The sequence below is a fragment of the Ursus americanus genome, chromosome 35 (genome assembly GCF_024610735.1).
Source record: "Ursus americanus isolate L20-20 chromosome 35, mUrsAme1.1.p, whole genome shotgun sequence".
NCBI classification, from domain to species: domain Eukaryota; kingdom Metazoa; phylum Chordata; class Mammalia; order Carnivora; family Ursidae; genus Ursus; species Ursus americanus.
The window spans coordinates 25846512-25868722 of NC_142161.1; the positions used below are offsets into that span (position 1 = coordinate 25846512).

Below are 22211 nucleotides of genomic sequence, written 5' to 3' on the forward strand. Positions count from 1 at the left end.
AAGTATTAAATACTTTCATTATAGATAAGGTATATATACCAGTGTTGAATCTAAAAAAAAAAAAAAAAAACCAAAAAACCATAAACGAAAAGCCCTAATCTTCTCTTCTTGTCTTTAAATAATACAAACGGCTCAAGAAACACAACAGGCAGGAGAAAAATGCACTCTCACTTCTACAGAATAAATTAAATGCCGGATATTTATAGAGTGGATTTTACACCCATGGTAGGTCACCACAAGCCACCTCTTTTGGGAGTTTAAGTCTTCATTCTCATTGTTTTTAAGCCTCCTTATGTAGAAAATGATAACCTTGAAAATCCTGTAGTAAGACATAAATTACTGATGCTTATGTAAGAAAATTTAGACTACTTATTCTCTAGTTGGAATTCTGTGTTATCTAAATATTAAATACCATAAAATTTACATGACTGAGAGTTAAGTAACTTTGAATTTAAATTTATCACTTATCTACTCAGTGTAAGGAATGGTTGCATAATGATTTTTATATGTACTATATACAGATTTATTTTATATAAGCATTATTTATTTTTAATTCAATTAGCCAACATATAGTACGTCATTAGTTTCAGATGTAGTGGTCAATGTTATTTTAGAAATATGCAAACTCTCCTTTGAAGCAATACCTCCCCTATCTTGTCCTAGGTAAGCAAACATATACAGATTTTTCATTTCTCCCCCACAGTTGAAAAACTGATGGACAGATTTCCCTGAGCTTATGGCTTAGTGAGTAAAACATTGATATGGGAAATTAAAGTTAGAAGAAAATAGTTATTTTTGGTTTTCAATGGAATACCAAAGAGAAAATTAGGTATTCATTTTATCAACTCATGTCTCTATTACTTTTAGTCGTCTGTTCCTTTTGAGTTCCTATAGTTGTATGCAATAGTTCTTTAGGATTTAACAATAATCAGTTTAGTTTCCCTGACTCATTTTGGCAACCTCATACAACGTCAACTGCTGACAAGAAAAATGTGATTATTTCCAACTCCCCACCCTATAGGCCCCAGATCAGTACCAAATATTAGGCATTGTGAAATGCACCTTCAGTTCCTTTTCAAAAGCAATTTTACTTAGTGAATTTTACAATTCTTTGAAGCAAATAAAATTTTAAGTAGTATCTGAGTCTCTGGAACTCATATATAAAGTCTTGATAATTACATCTTTTTCATAGAGACTTTTATAAATGCTTATTAAGAGGTTAGAAATTTTCTCTAATTGTCTGATTCTCTATTGCTTCTAAACTATTGTACGAGTCTTTCTTTAACCTTTAGGATTGGGACAGAAAGGATGAAGATATAGTCCTAAATGGCAATATTAATTAGGTTTCTCTAGTAGAAATCTTTCATTTTTTTTTAAAGATTTTATTTATTTGACAGAGAGAGGACACTAGCAGGGGAAGTGGGAGAGGGAGAAGCAGGCTTCCTGATGGGGGGCTCGATCCCAGAACGCCGGGATCATGACCTGAGCCAAAGGCAGACACTTAACGACTGAGCCACCCAGGTGCCCCTCTAGTAGAAATCTTTTAGATTTCTGAGTCCTTTCCTCTCACTTCTCCAAGACTGACCTGAGTATTTGGAGTAGAACTTTGTTGTATAGAGTCTCACTGCTTAGTATGGAGTCTCACTGCTTAGGAAAGGGAGTCCTTGGATCCATTTAGTGCCTTTTGTGTTTTCTCTCATCTCTATTTTGAATTAGTAGCTGGACTGGTGGGTGCTGATGAATAACTGTGCGAATTCTGACATACAACTGATTCCACCTGACTGTTGTCTACAGATGGGTTAGTTTTCATCACTGAAGTCCATGCCTCCAGCCATTTCTTACAAGCTCAAGCTCCTGACCCGCCTCTACCTAGGCTACCAGTCCTCTCAGATATTCAGGGTCTCCACAGTGGGGCATATTGAGACCTGTGGCTTCCTTACCTATGGTGCACAGGCCCCAAAGACAAATAGCCAACACCTATCCAAAGGAACCCGAATTACTATCATTGCATGCTATCCTGGCAATAGCCCAATGAATGAGGCATCCCCTAAAGTAAAATATACCACAAGTAGAATGTTGTCATTGTCTATTTCTATACAGATGTGGATAATCAGGTATTTCTAAGGTATCCCCCAAGTCTCAGATCCCCAAGAGACTGCTATCCTACCCATTGGCTGTCCTTCCTCTTTTCTTACTTGTGTCCTCTCTACAACCCATTAGAAACTAGAGGATCGAGTATTAGGTTTTTTTGTACCCTCTGCATTATTTCCTTCTGTAATGCAGAAAATTTAGTTTTTGTGAAGAGATATCTTTTCAACACCTTGAGGAATTCAAATTATACTTTTTAGTCTTCATGATCTATTAAATGAAAGCTAAAAGAATTTAGGAAATCCTTTCTCCACTAATCTCCATTTCAAGATGAGTTTCTTACTGGAAATTCTGCTTTAAATATCAAAACTGCATATTTACACTTTTTAAAAAATTTCCCCATAACTCTTTCCCACTTCAACCTCTAACATTCAGCCAACCCCAAGGCAAAACATTTAATTACATAAAATGTCAAAGGAAAAAAGCACATTGGCCTAGTTTAGAACTGTTAGATGTGGATGGGACCAACATTCGTTTTTCAGAATTATAACAACCACACATCATAGCTTCATAGAGAAACCTCTTGTCAAATCCAGAAACAAGATTTTGTAAAAATATCATAGAATCAATAATAGAATAAATATTTAAAATTTCTGTCCCAGTAAAAGTGAGACAACAAAAACTATCAACTAACTGCCCATGCTTTGGAAGTTTACAGGAGAAATTTAATATTTCCTCTGGTTATGACTATTAACCAATTCTAGTGAAAACAGAGTCTAGCACCATACCCGGAACATGGTAACTGCTAAAAACATTTATTGTATGAAGGAAAAACGTTTCTTTACCCCTGAACCATTGTTTGACAAACTTGAGTACCTAGTGGAACTACATGTCCTTGTTACACAGGACTCTAGCAAGTGGGCTACGACAATTGTTCTGGTATTAATGGCAAGTGTCCCTGAAAGCAATACTAATATATTGGTTGTTTTCAATGATTTAATTTTTTAAATTCTTTATGGGTGTAATATTGTCACAAAACCTGAACTTGATCAATTTCATCACAGCTAGTAAATATTGGTACTTCAGTAGATAATACTCAAGTCACCTCTCATCTAGGGTATTCAAAGAATAACTTTAATTGGGGTGTCTGGGTGGCTCAGTTGGTTAAGCATCTGACTCAGGGTCATGAGATCAAGCCCTGTGTCCAGCTCTGTGCTCAGTGGGGCATTCTGCTCCCCTGTCCCTCCCCCGGCTTACTCTCTCTAAAATAAAAAAATAAACTTTGCTTAAAAGAAAGGATAGCTTTCATGGAAAATTACATTTTCCTAATTTTTGTTTTCCTTTAAAAAACCTATTTGGGGAATTTAAGAGATGATTCATTACTGAGTTAGCTGTTCATAATTGATGAATTTTTGTTGCAAATAGATTTCCATTCCCAGGCATAGTCGCATATAACTACTCCAAGAACTAACTCTTCACTGGAAAATATTAGCTACAACTACATCTGATTGTATAGACTTGATTGTGATATACAAAATAACAAAAGACTTTATTTAGGAATTAACATATTTACCATAGCCTACTGAAGTCATCAGCTTTCTCAAAAGTAAGTATGGAACTCACGAGACTATTTTAAGGGGCTTCTAGTCCAAACTAATTCAAAGTTTCAAGTACAAGGGTTGTTGCATTTAACTCAGCTCATTGTAAAGAAATTTTCAACATACTTAAATTCATACTGAAAGGTTTCCACAGATCATCAAGGATATCTTGAAGCTGAATATCAGAGAAGTAAGGCTTTTGAGTTCACTTATTGTTCAACATGCCACACTGTAGCCAACACAAATAGTAACGTCGAATTAAGAAAGGCGGGTCTACTGGACCAGATGGACTTCACAGATATATTCAGAGCATTTCATCCTAAAGCGACAGAATACACATTCTTCTTCAGGGCACACAAAACATTCTCCAGAATAGATCACATACGGGGTCACAAATCAGGTCTCAACCAGTTCCAAAAGACCAGGATTATTCCCTGCATATTCTCAGACCACAGTGCCTTAAAACTTGAACTAAATCACAAGGGAAAATTTGGAAGGAACACGAATGCATGGAAGCTAAAGAGCATCCTACTAAAGGAGGAATTTTAAAAAATTCATGGAAGCAAATGAAAATGAAACAACAGTTCAGAGCCTTTGGGATGCAGCAAAGGCAGTCATAAGAGGGGAGTATATAGCAATACAGGCCTTTCTCAAGAAATAAGAAGTCTCAAATACACAAGCTAACCTTACACCTACAAGGGCTGGAGAAAGAACAGCAAATAAAGCCTAAACCCAGCAGAAGAAGAGAATAATAAAATTAAAGCAGAAGTCAATGAAATAGAATCCAAAAGAACAGATCAACAAAACTAGGAGCTGGTTCTTTGAAAAGAAATAATAAAATTGATAAACCCCTGGCCAGACTTAGAAAAGAGAAAGGACCCAAATTAATAAAATCATGAATGAAAGAGGAGAGATCATGACCAACACCAAGGAAATACAATTTGAAGAACATATTATAAACAACTATATACCAACAAATTAGGCTCTATTACAAAGCTGTAGTCATCAAGACAGTATGGTACTGGCACAAAAACAGACACATAGATCAATGGAACAGAATAGAGAGCCCAGAAAAGGACTCTCAACTCTGTGGTCAACTAATCTTTGAAAAAGTAGGAAAGAATACCCAATGGAAAAAAGACAGTCTCTTCGACAAATGGTGCTGGGAAAATTGGGCAGCCACATGTAGAAGAATGAAACGGGACCATTTTCTTACACCATACACAAAATGGATGAAAGACCTAAAACAGGAATGCATCAAAATCCTAGAGGAGAACACAGGCAGCAACCTCGTCAACTTCAGTCACAGCAACTTCTTGCTACACATGTCTCCAAAGGCAAGGGAAACAAAAGCAAAAATGAACTATTGGGACTTCATCAAGATAAAAAGCTTTTGCACAGCAAAGGGAACAGTTGACAAAAACAAAAGACAACCTACAGAATGGGAGAAGATATTTGCAAATAAAGGGCTAGTGTCTAAGATCTATAAAGAACTTATCAAACTCAACACACAAAAAACCCAAATAATCCAGTCAAGAAATGGGCAGAAGACATTACCACTCCAAGGAAGACACAGATGGGCAACAGAGACATGAAAAAATGCTCAACATCACTCGGAAACAACAAACAAATCAAAACCACAATGAGATACCACTTCGCACCAGTCAGAATGATTAAAATTAACAAGTCAGGAAATAACAAATGTTGGCGAGGATACAGAGAAAGGGGAACCCTCTTACACTGTTGGAGGGTCTATTCAAACTTAACTGCAAACTTAAATATGCATAAGAATATGTTATTGATGTTATATTTTATATCTTCGTGTTATTTTTTCCCTAAAATGTTCAAAATTTCCTGAGTTTCATGGAGCAACAGGAAATATTTCACCTTTAATTAAGATTAAAGGTTTTAGATGATAAAAATACAAAACAACCCAGAGGAAAAATAAGGTGGTAGGTATTGCTATCTTTAAGACTATGTCTTTGCAAACACATAGTACCAAATTAAGATTTTTTTTATCTGTACTTTTTGAAAACCAGAATCATAATGAGGTAGGTGGTAAAGATGGAGCTGACCTTTTTATACCTACAAATAAAAATAGGCCCTGTGAGGCTATTATCTCTCTGTAAGATCATACAGGTTGGAGTGGCCGATCTAGAGAGAACTGAACCAAGATTTTGGGCTCCAAAGTCTCTATAAACTCTCACACCCATCGACCTATGTCACCATCTCCATCACCAGGAAATAAATACAAATCTCATGGAATTGTGTCAGGCCTTTTCTAATATATGTGCTGGTATATTTTATGTTGTCATGTTAGGTAAATGTTAATAGCTACTTGTACAGCTGAATCTCTCCTAGCAAACAGTACTGTATATGAAGCCCCTGCCTGTTCCCTCTTCGTATCATCCATAATACCTGGTGTGGGCCTTGTGTATAAAGGACACACAAACATATTCGCTGAATGAATTGATCATTTACTGAATATCTTCACACACTTGTTTTTTAAATGTGCTAAATGGGACCATGGTTATTTTCTGAGACAAGCTACTGTTCCATACTCAAGTATTTCCTTAGTACCAACCTGGACCCCGGAGGGTTGACCACCTATTGAGCCTCTATCCCGGTGAGGCTTATTGACTTCCATGAAAGGATGTCAGCACTTTTCTCTGTTCAATTGCACATCAAACACATGGGTGCCCTTCCCCGGCAACATAGCACAACTGCACTTCATATTCTTGACGTAAAATATAGCCTTGATCTTTCTGATGACCATTTTTTTTTCAAACCTTGATTGCAAGAAATGATATATATGACGGGCACAGCTGGTTGCCAGCAAACGCATTCTTTCCTCTTATTAAGAGAATCCCACCGCTTCTATAAATGCCCACCCATCTCAGACTTTCTTCCTTCTAGCAGTAGCCATGTGACTTAGTTCAAATGACGGAAATATAAGATATAACAAGGCGGGACTCTTGGAAATTTTTTTTCTCCCAAAGGACAGAATAAGACTGCATCTTCCTTCACTCCTTTGTGTTTCCCTTTTCTTCCTGCTTAAATATGATGCATTGAAGGTACAGGAAAATTTTGTGACTCAATGGACAAAAGCCACATGCTAAAGACTGCACGGCAAGAAGATAGAACGCCTGGGTCCTTGACGATGCCGAGGAACTGCCTTTTCCTGTGTGCCTCACACTCTGTGACACGAGTAGTGCCCCTTGTCTAAGCGCATGATGTTAGGTGTTCCACACTTCAGCTGAATATAATCTTCACTCATACAATATTCATGAGAGACTGCTTAATGCCGTGTTCAAGGTGATCTGTGGTCCATAGAATACCTTTAAATAAAGTACTGGGATCTGCAAGCTAACAAAGACCTTATGTGACTGAACTACAGAAAACCCAGAGCTAAGGGATATGCATTTTGTTGGATTCTATCCTTAGACCAAACCAGATAATCAGAAAGCTGCCTGATTAGGTAACACTGTTTTCTTGCCTTGTAGAATTTTACTCACTGATTTGTTTTGTATTTGGCTCACATTTTGAGTCCCTACAAGAATTACTCAATTGAAACTTAAAACCATGTTTGTCATAGGGATGTCAGTGACACCACTTATTGACTACTTTCTTTCAGTTTTCAATTTCAGCACTAGTTATGAACTGTGTCATTGGACACTGTAATCACTTTCTGCTTTGTTTTGGCCATCAGGAAGTATGATACCAATCTGTTGCTCACTTCTAATGACTACAGACTCCAGGACTTGAAAAGGTATATTTTATATCCTAATCTTAAGATTAAGATGACAGTATAAAGTTAATTTTGGTCATATTTTCTCAGCTTTTATATCAGTCTATTGTTGGGCTGGTTATAGAGAACAAAGCATCCTCTATACCACAGGTGAAGTGAGCAAAAGTTTTTATTATTTCCAGAAGAGGGCTGGTGTTTGGATAGCAAAACTATTCTCTTGTTATAGCCCCACAAATTGCACAAATAATAGCATTCTTTTCCTCTCGGATCTATCAGTCTTCTCCTTGAATCTGTTTCCTACTGATAAAAAGGATAGTGAAGTACACATTTTCTAATAATTCACTAAAGAGATGTCTTTGTTTTTGAGCACTCCATGCTAAAGACCTCAGCAATATCTCAGAAAAAGTATTCATTACATTCCACATACAGTACCCTAATAATTGCATATACACCTTAGGAAATACAAACCAACAATTCTTTTTGCCTTTAAGCCAGCTTTCCGAATTGCCTAGACAATGGCCTCCAAATGTTTCAGGCACTTTTCCATGACTGAACTAAAAATAATCAAGCCATCAATACATGTTATTGCAAAGGATCTCATTCTAGGCCACCAATAATCCATAATTTACTTGAAAGTAACAAGAGTATTTCTTAACACCCCTGAATTAACTCACCAGACTTTTCCAGAACATACCAGTTTATGGTTGAAACATGAAATAAGTTTTGTGCAAAAATGACTGTCATCTACTTTTTATTTAAGAAAATGCCATAATCATTAAAACCCTCCATTAAATTCATTACAGTAAGTTGAGATTTTAAAGAAGCAAGATATATAAATTTTTCAAGAAATTCACTAATATACAGACATATATCAGCTATTAACATTTTAAAAAGCAATATTTTAAAACAAAATCAAAGTGCCTGAATAATTATGAGTAGGTAAGTGGTGAATATCATGCTTCTTTAACTCCGTACTAGTTTCCAGAATATTCCATTATTGAAAAATGACAAATATCAGGGAAACACAAATAGGTACAGAAAATATCCCATGAAAATAGCGGTGGTGAATTTTAAACTTAATAATTCTTACACTTTAAGCATTTTTTTCATTCCCCAATTATTTAATTTCACTACTACTTTTACAAGTTAAAACAAACAAACACAAAACCCCAAAACAGCCCTCAATCTCTATTAACTTGTCTATGCTCAGCATAGAGATGTTAGGTTTGAAAACAGCATTTCTTTTTTCCCTATAATCAGTTCAGGCCACCTGACTTGGCAGCAAAGAGGGAAATCCATAGGGGTATTAATTTAAAAAATCAGTTTCGACTATGGAAGTTCACTAAGTGGTCTTGGAATAATTAAGTTTATCCATTTGGACAACACGGGGCTGTATTGATGAGAGGTACTGCTTGCTCTTCCGTTCTGTGTTACGGAAGCCAGGTGTTATTATCCTTGCTATCAGAGACTATCTCTCATGACTTGTCTCCTTATCATTCTGAATTTATCTTTTTTCATTCTGGGTGAATCTTACACAAATCCATTTTTTGATCATTTAAGACAAGGAAGATTTTAGAGAAGGATTTTGCTGGCACATACTTTTCCATCAAGTGTGAAAACCTCAGGGAGACTCATTTGTATTATTGAGCAAACTTATCATCTCTTGCCTCCACTTTCAAAAGTCCCTTTGTTTTATATTAAAAAATATTTTAGCTTATTTCCTCATTTTTTTCATTATACAAAGTGAAGAAAATATTGCCTCTGAAAATTCAGGCAGAAGTCACTTTTGGATGTCAGTATCATGGTAGTGCGAGCCATTCCTTTTTTCTCTCTCCCTAGATTTACAATTAATTGGACATCTGTAACTGACCCTAAGCTCCTCTGCACATTTTAACAGAACACCCAGGATTTTTTACCCACCAGTGCATCCAAAAGTGGGCAGACAAGACCTCAGTGGGGGCAAGGAAGTTAGTGAGCCTCCTCTACCCCAATTGAACACAGTCAGGAAAAGGGGAATGGTGAGGGAACAAAACTGGATGGATTCCCATGGAAGATGGAGAATTTGTGGAGCTTGAGCCTGCCTGCCTGCCAGGGGAATCCAGCATGCCATCAGAGAGGAACGAAGACAAGTTTTGAGGCAGGGGAGACGGAACTTGCCAAGTCAGCACTGGGCTTTTGGCAGGAACACAGGCTACCTCTACAACAGAGAAGGAAAGGAAAAGTGACAAGTGACCACCCGGTTGCCCAAGGTGTTTGGGTCGCAGATAAAGGGATCCATTTCTTTATAGGAACCTGAACTGCTGAGGAGAGACCTGTGGTGGGGCAGTGGGGGGGGGGGGGCAGTGTGTGGCAGAGGAGAGGGGAAGGGAAGTGAAGGAGGCAGATAATCTTATCAAAGGGTACTGAAGGAACATATTTCCTGATGCTTGCTTCAGAATTTCAGCAGGAGATCTACCATGAACATTTGGGAGTGCTTCACTTGAATATCCCCCTACTGGGCCAGTGTGGACCCCCCCCCAAAGCCCCAGATGCATCTTTCCCACATCTAGAGCTAGCTTTTCCAGTAAGAGAAACCACAAACTTAAGCTATAGCCACCTTCTATTGTATGAGAGAAAGGATTCTAATTGTCAGCCTGTTGAATTGTAAGAAACAAAATAAATTCTTTACATACAAATAGTTCAACATCATGAAAAATCAAGGAAATATCACAAAAAAAGAAAATTCTGTAGCAAATGAACTCAAAGGCATGGAATATTGCAATCTGATAAAGAATTCAAAATAGCTTTTATGGAAAAATTCAATCCGCTACCAAAAAAACTCACACACAAAAAAAAAGAATGGTAAAGAACGTTTTAACATAATTCTGGAGCAGAATTCAATGACTGAGATGAATACACTGGGAGCATAAGTTAACAGGGGAGACGAGATAGAAGAAAGACTAAGTGACTTGAAGGATAGAAATATAGAAATAATTCAGTTCAAAGAGCAGATTTTTAAAAAGCAAAGAAACCCTATGAAAGCTATCAAATTCAATTAGGAAGGAAAATATAAGAATAATTAGTGTACCAGAAGGAGAAGAGAGGGGGACGAGAGCAGAGAGCTCACTTAATAGCAAGCACTTCCTGAACCTTGGGAAGGAACTGGACATAAAGCCCACAAAGTTAATACAACACCCTATGATTGCAATGTACAGAGGCCTTCTCCAAGATCTATTACAACAAAGCTATCGAAAATAAAGAACCTCAAAGGCAGCCAGAGGAAGAAAGAAAGTGATCTACAAAGTGAACCCCCATTCGGCTATCAGCAGATTTCTCAGCAGAAATGCTATAGGCCAGGAGAGAGTAGAGCGGCATATTCAAAGTGTTGAAAAATAAAAATTGCCACCTAAGAATCCTATATCTGACAAAGTTATCCTCCAGGGACAAAGGAGAAATAAAGGCTGTCCTAGACAAAAGCCGACAGAGTTCCCTACTATTGGACCTGCCTTGCAAAAATGCTGAAAGGAATTCTTCAAGCTGAAATGAAAAGATGTTAATCAGGCAAGATATGGAAGGAACACAAATGTCCGTCCATAGATGAGTGGATAAAGAGGTGAGATTAGATAGACACACACACATCCACATAGATAGATAGATATGATGTAATATTATTGAGCCATAAAAAAATAAGATCTTGCCCTTTGCAAGGACATGGACGGATCTAGAGGATATAATGCTGAGGAAAATAAGTCAGAAAAATACTGTATGATTTTAGTCCTGTGTGGAATTTAAGAAGGAAAAAAAAAAGGCACAAACTAAAAAAACAGACTTTTAAATAGAGAAAACCAACCGATGGTTACCAGAGAGGAGGTGGGTGGGGGGAGTGGGTGAAGGGGATTAAGAGTACACTTATCATGATGAGCACCGAATAATGTATAGAATTGTTGAATCACTATATTGTACACCTGAAATTAATATAAGGTACATTAATTATATTGGAATTAAAGGAAAAAAGATGCTAAACAGGGACATGAAAGTATACAACATTCCAGTAAAAGTAAAAAATAGAATGGTGTGTTAAATTGTAGTATAAAGGTTAAAGGGAAAGAACTTTAAAATAACTATAGCTACTATAATTTGTTAATGAATTCACAGCATAAAAAGAGGTAAACTGTGACATCAAAAATATAAAGGTGAAGAATAAAAGGGCAGAGACTTTATTGGTGAAAGAAGATAACTTGCTCTCAGCACAAAATAGACTTTTTCCCCTGAGATCTTTGGGTAAGCCTCATGGCAACTGCAAAGCAAAAATCTAGCATAGATTCATGAAACAAAGTATTCTTATAGAAAACCATCAATTTACAGAGGTAGGCAGAAACAGAGGGAAAAGAAATAATGGAGATACAAACAACCAGAAACAACCACAAGAAGGCAACAAAACATCCTTAGATATCAGTTATCACTCTAGATGTAAATGGATTGAATTCACCAATCAAAAGGCATAGAACAGCTGGATGGATTAAAAAATAAGATCCCCTCCCCTCAAAAAACAAACTATATCAAACTATATGCTGTCTATAGGAGACTTATTTCAGCTCTAAAGACACAAATATGTTCAAAGTGCAGGGATGGAAAAAGATATTCCATGCAAGTGGAAACCAAAAGAAAGCAGAGATAGCCATACTTATAGCAGACAAAATTGATTTCAAGCCAAAAATACTAACAAGAGACCAAAAAAATGTCATTATATAATGATAAAGGAATCAATACATCAAGAAGATAAAACAATTATAAATCTATATGGAACCAGTATCAGAGCACCCAAATATATTAAGCAAATACAGAAATTAACAGTGAAATTGCAAACAATATAATAGTAGGGGACTTTAATAGCCCACTGTCAGCAATGGCTAAATTATCCAGGCAGAAAATCAACAAGAAAATGTTGGAATTGAACCACACTTTAGAACAAATGAACTTAACAGACATGTGTAGAACATTTCATCTAATGGCAGCATAGGAGCAGAATACATGTCCTTCTCAAGTGCCCATGGAACATTCTCCAGGATAGATCATATGAGAGAACACAAAACAAACCTTAACATACTTAAGAAAATTGAAATACCACCAAGTATCTTTCCTGACCTTAATGACATGAAACTGGAAATCAACAAGAGGAAAGCTGAAATATCTACAAATATATGGCAACTAAACAACACACTTTGACCAATAGGTCATAGAGATCAAAAAGAAAACAAGTACCTTGAAATACATGAAAATGAAAATACATGTCAAAATTTACAGGATACAGATTGCATCTAGAAGGAACATAACCTCAACATAATAAGGGCCATATAAAACAAACCCACATCTAACAGCAAAAGCAGTTCTAACAGGAACGTTTACAGTAATAAATATATGTATTAAGAAATTAGAAAAATAACCTAACTTTATACCTCAAGGAACTAGAAAAACAAGAACAAATTAAGTCCAAAGGTAGCAGAAGGAATGAAATAGAAACTAGAAAAATAGGATCAACAAAACTAAGAGCTGGTTTTTCGAAAAGATAAATAAGACTGATGAAACTTTAGCCAGAATAAGAATCAAAATAAGAATCTAAATTAGAGAAGACAAAACAATTGATACTACAGAAATACATAAGATCACAAGAGACTACTATGAACAGTTATATGTAAACAAATTAGATAACTACAAGAAATGTATAAATTTCTAGAAACATACATAACTTACCAAGACTAAATCAGGAACGAATAAAAAACCTGAGAATACCAGTAACAGGTAAAGAGATTGAATCACTAAGCAAAAACCTGCCAATAAGAAAAGTCTTGGACCAAATAGTTTCACATGCAAATTCTACCAAACATTTAAAGAAGAATTAATGACAAGCCTTTCAGTGTCTTTAGAAGAGGAGGGAACACTTCAAACTCATTTTACAGGGTCAGCATTACTAGATACCAAAACCAGATAAAGATACAACAGAAAACTACAGACCAATACCCTTGATGAATATGTATGCAAAAATATTAACCAAAAAAAAATTAGCTAACAAAATATTAGCAAACCAAATTCAAGAACACATTAAAATGAATATACACCATGATAAAATGGGATTTATCCCTGGGTTGCAAGGCTGGCTTTACATACATAAATCAGTAAATGTAATATAACACCTTCATAGAATCAAAGATAAAAATCACATGGTCTTCTGAATCGATGTAGAAAAAGCAATTGACAAAATGCAACATCCTTTTATGATAAAAACCCTACACCAATCACGTCTAGAAGGAACATAACCCCAACATAATAAAGGCCATATAAAACAACCCACAGCTAATATTATACTCAGAAAAAACTGAAAGCTTTTCCTCTAAGATCAAGAAAAAAACAAGGGTGCCTACTCTCACCACTCTTATTCAAAATAGTACTGGAAGTCCTAGACAGAACAATTAGGCAGGACAAAGATATAAAAGACATATAAATCAAAAAGAACTAAAATTTTGCTCTTGGCAGATTATATGACTTTGTATATAAAAAAATCACACAGATTCAATAAAAAAAACTATTGGAACTAATCCACAAATTCAGGGAAGTTGTAGGATCTATAAAATCAATATACAGAAATCAGTTGCATTTCTATATACTAATAACAAAACATCTGAACAAGAAATAAAGACAACTATCCCATTCACAATAGCATCAAAAACAGTAATATCTAGACTTAAATTTAAGGAAGAGAAAGATCTGTACAATAAAAAATACAAGCTTTGCTAAAATAAAGAACACACAAATGAAAAGATATCCTATGTTCATGGATCAGAAGATTATTGTTAAAATGTCCAGGCTACTCAAAACCAGCTCTAGATTCAATGCAATCCCTATAAAAATACCAATGGCACTCTTCACAAAAACAGGGGAAAAGTCCTAAAATTTATATGGAACTACCAAAGATCCCAAATAGCAAAAGCAACCCTGGGGGAAAAGAACAAAGCCAGAGGTAGCACATGTCCTGATTTTAAAATATACCACAAAGCTATATTAATAAAAAGAGTGTGGTATTGGCATAAAAAATAGATACATAGACCAATGGAACAGAATAGAGAGCTCAGAATTCAACACTGTATATATAGCCAACTAATATTCAACACGACAGCCAAGAATACCCAATGGGGAAATGATAGTCTCTTCAACAAATGGTGTGAAAAAACTGGATAAATATAAAGAACAATTAAATTGGAGCCCTGTATCACACCATCCACAAAAATTAACTCAAAATGTAATAAAGACTTATCAGGTAAGACTTGATACCAAGTTTTTACCATAAAACTTCCAGAAGAAAATGTAGAGAAGAGAATCCTTGACTTTGGTATTGGCAATGTTTTTCTGGATAGGACATCAAAGTCACAAACAACAAAGGCAAAAATAAAAGTTTCGGCACAGCAAAGGAAACAATTAACAAAATAAAAAGGTAACCTGGGAGAAAAGTTGTGCAAACCATGTATCAGATAAGAAATTAATACCCACATCTGTAAAGAACTCATACATTTTAATAAAAAAACACAATCTAATTTTAAAAATGGACAGAGGAATTAAATAGACATTATTACAAAGAAGACATCCAAATAGACAACAAGTACATGAAAAGTTGTTCAGCATCACTAAGCATCAGGAAAACGCACATCAAAACCACAGTGAGCTATCACTGCTTTGTTAGAATGGCTATAATCAAGAAGACAAGAAATAAGTGTTGGCAAAGATGTGGACAAAAAGCAACCCTTATACACTGTTGGTGGGAATGTATGGAGGGTCCTCAAAATATTAAAAATCAATCTGCCACGTGATCCAGCAAGCCTGCTCCCACATTTATTGCAACGTTATTCACAAGAGCAAGATCTGGAACCAATGTAAATTCCATATATGAATGCATGGATAAAGAAGATGGTGTGTTTGTATGTGTGTAATATTCAGTCATGAGAGAAGAGGACGTCCTTCCATTTGTGACAACATTAACGGACCTTGAGCATATTATGCTGAGACAGGCTGCAAAAGACAAGTACTAGAGGATATCACTTACATGTAGAATCTAAAAAAAGCCAACTCATAAAAATAGAAAGTAAAATGGTTATAATAGAGGATAGGACACATGTTGTTTAAGGGTACAAACTTCCAACAAATAGTAAATAAGTCCTAAAAATCTAATGCACATTGTAATGAATATAGACAACAATATTATCAAACTTGCCGTGAGATTAGATCTTAAGCTTCTCTTTTTAAGATTTTATTTATTTATTTGACAGAGAGACAGCGAGAGAGGGAACACAAGCAAGGGGAGTGTGAGAGGGAGAAGCAGGCTTCCCGCCAAGCAGGGAACCCGATGTGGGGCTCGATCCCAGGACCCTAGGATCATGACCTGAGCTGAAGGCAAATGCTTAAAGGCTGAGCCACCCAGGCGCCCCTACATCTTAATGATCTTACCACTAAAAAGAACAATTATTTAACTTGATAGGGGTGCTAATTATCTCTACAGTAACAATCATAACAATCTATAAATGTATCAAATTAATGTGCACTTTAAATTTATACACTGTTATATGTCAACATATTTCAGTAATAAAGTCATCTGTATTATGTGAATTTTTTTAAAAACATTTAGTTCTGAATTTACATGTGTAAATTTTATTTTTTAAAGATTTTATTTATTTATTTGACAGAATGAGAGAGAGCACAAGCAGGGGGAGCATCAGGCAGAGGAAGAGGGAGAAACAGGCCCCCTGCAGAGCAGGGAGCCCAATATGGGGCTCTATTCCAAACCCCGGGATCATGACCTGAGCCAAAGGCAGAAGCTTAACTGACTGAGCCACCCAGGTGCCCCTTAATTTTTAACAAATTCTAAATGAGCAAAGTTGTTCACACATTATCATCCAACACATTTGGTAATGTACAGAATTTTAGATCATTTTTCTTCCTTTTAACTTTTAGCATGAGTAGTCACAGAGAACTAATATTTATTTTTAATGTTGCCTAATATTTCTTTATGGTGTTTGTCAGTTTACTACATGACCTCAGAATTTTTAAATATTTAAAGTAGAACTATTTCAGGCTAATCTTTTATTTTACATATAAGAATTTTGATAATAGTAATTTCTAATGATATATCAAGTGCTTTTTTCCTCCTTTAAGTAAGGACTGGGAATAGAATCACTATGTCATGTTGTCCACTTCAATATTCTCCTTCTACACATTGAAATAACTCAGTACTTCCCGGGACAAACACATCATAATTTATGACTAGAGACCATTAATTAAGTTTGGTAACAATTAGTTTTGGGGGTTTGTGTGGATTAAAGGGTTGCTGACAATTGATTACTTCTCTAATTACTGATATAGTTTGGTTTAGGTTGGCCATTTTGCTATTTGTTTTCTATTTGTGTCATCTTTTTCACTTATTTTTCCTTTATCCTACCTTTTTCTAATATTTATTATTCTTTTCGTCTTTTCTTTTCCACTATCTTTTATATTCATCTTAATTATTTTTAATTATACCACTTAACACACAAAGATATGTTGCAATAGTATATTCATATTTTTTTTACCCATAGCCCTTTGTGTTTTTATTGTCATACTTTTTACTTTTCCCAATCAAAGCAGGAAAAAAAAAAAAAGTGAAGGTAGCTTAAGGGACTAATGGGACACCGTCAAACACACCATTTGCATTATAGGGGTCCCAGAAGGAGAACAGTGTCAGAAAGGGGCAGAAAAGTTATTTAAAGAAATAATAGTTAAAGACTCCTCTAACGTGAAGAAGGAAATGGACATCCAGATCTAGAAGGTCCGCAGAGTTGAAAGAAAGAAAGCAAAGAGACCCATACCAAGAAACATTATAATCAAAAGTTAAAGAGATAATCTTAAATACAGCAAGAGAAAAGCAATTCTTTTTTTTCAGCAGAAAATTTGTGGGCAGGAAGGAATGGCATGATTTATTCAAAGTGCTGAAAGAAAAACACTGCCAACCAAGAATAATCTACTTGGCAAAGTTGTCCTTTAGAATTGAAGGAGAGATAGATTTCTAGACAAGCAAAAACTAAAAGAAGTCATCACTAGAATGGCCTTAAAAAGAAATATTAAAGAGAATTCTTTACTAAAGGGCACTAATTAGTAACAGGAAAACATATGAAAATATAAATCTTACGGGTAAAGGGAAAGATAAAATAAAATTTGGAATAAAGTAATGTTGTAAAGGTAGTAGTTCCTTTAAAGACAATATAAAGGTTAGATGACAAAAGTAGTAAAAATAAGTAAAACCACAATAATTTGTTAAGGGATACGCAAGATGATGTAAATCGTGACATCGATGATATAAATCTCGGGAGTGGGTGGTTAAAAGGTAGAACTTTAGAATGCATTCAAACTTAAGTTGTTATCAACTTAAAATAGACTTTTATAAGTATGTTGTTTTATGTCGGCCTTATGGTAACCACACATAAGCATCTAAGCATAACAGTAAAGAAAATAATCAAATCATAAGGTAAGAGAACAAATGAACAGAACTACAAAACTGCCAGAACATCATTAACAAAATGGCAATAAGTAGTACCTACCTATCAAAAATCACTTTAAATGGAAATGGACTAAATTATCCAATAAAAAGACACAGAGTGGTTGAATGGATTAAAAAAAGACTCATATGCTGCCTAAAGTAGACTCAATTTAGATGTAAGGAATTACACAGACTGAAAGTGAAGGGATAGAAAGAGATACTCTATACAAATGTAAACAAATAGAAAGCTTGGGTAGCTATACTTATATCAGAAAAAATAAACCTCGAGACAAAGAATGCAATGAGAGACGAAGGTAATTATATAATTAAAAGAGGGGTCAATCTAATGAGAGGATATAATAAGTATTTATGTACCCAGTATAGGAGAACCTAGATATATAAAGCAAATATTAACAGATCTAAAGGGAGAAATAGAGAGCAACACAATTACGGAGGACTTCAATACCCCGCTTTTACCAACAGGTGGATCATCCCAACAAAAAATCAATAAGAAAACACTGGACTTAAACAGCACTTGAGATGAGATGGACCTAACAGACATACACAGAACATTCTATCCAAAAGCAATAGAATACACAGTCTTCTCAAGTGCACATGGAATACTCTCCAAAATAAACCAGATATTAAGCCACAAAACAAGTCTTAACCAATTTAAGTTTGAAATCATATTATGCTTATATTATGCTTTCTGGGGCACAATGGTATGACATTAGAGATTAATTACAAGGAGAAAACTGGAAAATTTACACATATGTGGTTAAAAACAACATGCTACTGAACAATCAATGAGTCAAAGAATCAAGAGAGATAGAAAAAAATAATACCTTGAGACAAATGAAAATGGAAAAAACAACATACCAAAACTTTATGGGAAACAGCACAAGCAGTTCTAATGGGAAAGTTCACTGCAATAAGTGCCTACATCAGAAAACAAAAATCTTAAATATACAACCTAACTTTACACATCAAGTAACTAGAAAAGGAAGAACAAATGAAGCCCAATGTTAGAAGGAAAGAAATAAAGAACAAAGTGGAAATAATGAAATAAAGACTGCAAAGACAATAGAAAAGATCAATGTAACTAAGAACTGTGTTTTTTTTTAATATATATACAGACAAAATTGGCAAACCTTTAGCTAGACTCATCAAGAAAAAAAAGAGGACTCAATTAGAAATGAAAGAAGCAGCATTAGAGTAGATACAGCAGATATACAAAGGCTCGTAAGAGACCACTACCAATCACACACCAGTACCTCGGACAACCTAGAAGAAATTGATAGATTCCTAGTCACATACAACCTACCAAGACTGAATCAGGAAGAAACAGAAGATATAAATTGATAACCAGTATGGAGAGTGAATGTGTAATCAAAAACCTGCCAACAAAGAAAAATGTAGGATTAGACGGTTTCACCGGTGAATTCCACCAAACATCTAAAGAAGAATTAATAACAATCCATCTCAACCTCTTCCAAAAAAATAGAAGAGAACACTTCTGAACTCATTTTATGAGACCAGCAATATCCTGATACCAAAACCAGACCAGGACACCATGAGGAAAGAGAATTATGGGCCAATATCCCTGATGACCATTGATACAAGAATCCTCAAGAAAATATTAGCAAATTGATTTCAAAAGTATATTAAAAGGATAATATGCCATGATCAAGTGGTATTTATTCCAGAAATGGGAAGATGTTTTGATATCTGAAAATCAATTTGATGCACTCTATTAACAAAATGAAGGATAAAAATATGATATCAATAGATGCACAAAAACATTTGACAAAATTCAATATCCATTTATGATAAAAACTGTCAACAAAGTGGGTATAGAGAGAACATACCTCAACACAATAAAGGTCCAAAAGAAGACAAGCCCATAGCTAATATTATACTCAATGGTGAAAAGGTAAAAGCCTTTCCCTTAAGAACAAGGATGCCCACTTTTGCCACTTTTAGTCAACATAGTTCTCAGAAGTCCTAGCCAGAGCAATTAGGCAAGAAAGAGAAAAAAAATTATCCAAATAAGAAAGGAGGAAGGACTGGGCACCTGTGACTTAATTGGTTAGGCATCTGACTCTTGATTTCAGTTCAGGTCATGATCTCAGGGTCGTGAAATCGAGCCCAGTGTTGGGCTCCACAATGGGTGTGGAGCCCGCTTAAGATTCTCACTCTCCTTCTGCCCTTCCCCCACCCCTCATGCTCTCACACTCTTGCTCTTTCTCCCTCTCTCTCTCTCAAAAAAAAAAAAAAAGGAAGAAGTACAACTATGACTATCTGCAGATGGTATGATCTTATATATAGAAAACCCTGGACACCCCACCAAAAACCTATTAGAATAAAAAACAAAAAATAGCCAAGTTACTAGGTAGAAGATTAATATACAAAAACCAGTTGTGTTTTTTTATGCTATCATGAACTATCAGAAAGAGAAATAAGAAAATAACCCCATTTACATTTACGACAAAAAGAATAAAATACCTCAGAATAAATTTAATCAAGTAGGTGAAAGACCTGTACATGGAAAACTATAAGAAACTGATGATAGAAATTGAAGACACAAATAAGTGGAAAGATTTTCCATGCTTGTATATGGTAAGAATTAGAACTGCTTTGGGTAGGATGGACATTTTAACAATCTACAGATTTAATGCAACTCTTATCAAAATTCCAATGGCATTTTTCACAGAACTAGAAAAATCAAGGAAGGAAAACAGTGTAACAGATGCAAAGACCACAAAGAACTTGGCATATTTAAGTAAGAGAAAGAAAGCCCCAATAACTGGAACCCAGAAAGATAAGAGACGACTTGTATAATGGAGCAGGTGGAAATCAGAATATGTACAGTCTTACAAGCCAAGGTCAAAAATTTGGTTTTGATCCTAAATACAATAACAAGTCATTACCTGATATTTTTGTTTTATGTTTTTGTTTTGTTTAACAGAGAGCTATGATCTGATTTCAGTTTTTGAAAGATAATATTAGTTGCAGTGTACAAAGAATTCTGGTAAGGAAACAAGTGTGGGAATAGAGATACCAGAGTTAGTTCAGTTTAAAGATGATATGGATTTGAACTAGCACAATGACAGTGGAGATGGAGAGAAGTGAGCCGATTTAAGTTACTTTAGAGATAGAACAATCATGATCTATTGAAAAATTAAATATGGCATGTAGCCAAAAGAAACAAAGAAAATTCCAGGGTTTTTGACTTGGGAGATAAGTCCTAGAATATTATGGTACATTGCAATATAGTTGTCAAGATGCTTAATTTCTTTCCACTAATTATATCATGCAGATATTTTCTGGACAGTGCATAGATGATAAAATACAATGTAAGGAGAAATTAATTATGAATCAGAAGACTTTGGTAACTTACTTGCTGTACAAGGCTTTCTCTCAAACCAAAAGCTATAAAAATAATTACCAAATGATTGTGAGAATTAAGTGAGATAATATAGGCAAAAGTAATCAGCATGCCACCTAGCACATAGTATCTATTCAGTGTGTGTTCATTAAATCTGAATATAGATATATTCTGAAAAACTTAATGAATGATGGAAGATATCCTGGTACCCTTGGATTAACTTTTTAACAGTTTTTTAATGTCAAGGATAGAAACTGAGAAACACCCTATTCTGAGAAGTCATACATTTTTTTTTCAAAAGGGTTCTTCAGATCTTAATCGTCAAGTTGAATATCAATCATATTTAGCTATAAAGAAGATAACTTGTAGATGCCATCAGTATATTTTCTAAAATGTGTTGCAAACTGAACTGTCAAAAGACGGTATAAGGAAGACATTGAATAACTTGATGCTAAATTTTTAGGGGTAAACTCCATCTCAACTCTTATGATTTGTGTAAGATGATTAAATCTCTCTACACTGAGGTTTTCCTAATGGTAGCAGATGATCAGAATATACTACATTGTTGATAACAGTCAATCAGATGATGAGTTTATATTCATAAAAAATCCCTTTTCAATTCTAAAGCATTAATTCCTTCTGCAAATGTTTATTGAGCATGTGTTATGTCCCTAACAAAGCATCTACATTCTTAGAGCTAATAGTCTAGTTGTAGGTAAACAGGCAATAATTGAATTAATGAATGACTCGATCAATAACAACACAAGTAATAATTGAATTAATGAATGACTCAATAAAAACATAAGACCATTATTAAGGGCCAAGGAGGAAATAAACAGGAAGATGTAAGAAATG

The 22211-nt window shown here is 35.0% G+C and overlaps 1 long non-coding RNA gene across 5 annotated transcripts in view; it reads right to left on the reverse strand.

Moving 5' to 3' along the window:
- LOC123793426 (uncharacterized) overlaps positions 1-22211 on the reverse strand; it is a 384501-nt gene that overhangs the window by 28550 nt on the left and 333740 nt on the right. The gene's annotated exons all lie outside the window — the stretch shown is intronic.